The sequence below is a fragment of the Mus pahari genome, chromosome 13, assembly GCF_900095145.1.
Source record: "Mus pahari chromosome 13, PAHARI_EIJ_v1.1, whole genome shotgun sequence".
In the NCBI taxonomy this organism is placed as follows: Eukaryota; Metazoa; Chordata; class Mammalia; order Rodentia; family Muridae; genus Mus; species Mus pahari.
In genome coordinates, this window is record NC_034602.1 from 92,258,673 (window position 1) to 92,259,760 (window position 1,088).

Below are 1,088 nucleotides of genomic sequence, written 5' to 3' on the forward strand. Positions count from 1 at the left end.
AGAGAGAGAGAGAGAAACAAAATGTCTGAATTACACAGAGAGGAGCCTCTGGGGGAAGGGCCGGTCAGCCTCTAGGCTAGAAAGTTCAAGAGTGGGGGCAGGGTATGCCAGGTAGGGACTGAAGGATGCTGGGGAGAACCTGAAGGCCAAGTCTGCTTTGATATCTGTAATATGCACCTCAGTCGCTTGTCCCAGCTTCTGTCTTCGGTAGCTTACTTCCCCGCTGTCAGGACTGATCTGGATTTACTTTCTCTCTTGCAGCCATTGCTTTTGTTCCCTCTACCTGTTCATTTCGAAAACTGAAAGTCAACAAGTAATATTTGCCTTCTTGTGGGTCAGAAGTGGCTTTCCTCAGTGTGGCTGTTTAGAGGGTTGACTGCCTGGGGCAGCACAGCAGAGGAAAGCAGTGTCAGTCTGAAATGATGAATACGTAGACCCGCTGGACGTCAGATCTGACGCAGTCTGAAATGATAAATACGTAGACCCGCTGGACGTCAGATCTGACGCAGTCTGAAATGAAGAATATGTAGACCTGCTGGACGTCAGATCTGACGCAGCGGGAGGCAGAAGCAGGAGGATCTCAATGAGTTTGAGGCCAGTCTGGTCTGCATAGTGAGTTCTAAGGTAGCCAGGGCTATGCAGAGAGAATTTGTTTCAAAATCAGAAATATCCAAATAAATAAAACACAAAGAAAGGCTGCTGTTTGTGTCACTTTCTTGTTGGATGAGTCTGACTTTAACAAAGCATGTATCTCGTTTCTTTACTCTTAAAATTAGAACATTAATAGCTACCTTATAGGGTTTCCAGAAAGATTAAAAGGCATTTATAAAACATTCAAAATAATGATAAATTTTAAATGCCTTATAAATTTCGAGAGGATAAATACATGAATCCCCTGGGGGGAGTAAATGAGGTAAGATTAAAAATATTCTCATTTAAAATACTATTCTGCCTGATGCCATTTGTCATAGGGACATCTTTTTTTTTTTTTTGCTTCTGGCTATTATAAATAGGGCTGCTATGAACATAGTGGAGCATGTGTCCTTATTACCAGTTAGAAAGTTACACTGGAGTACATTTACTAGTTA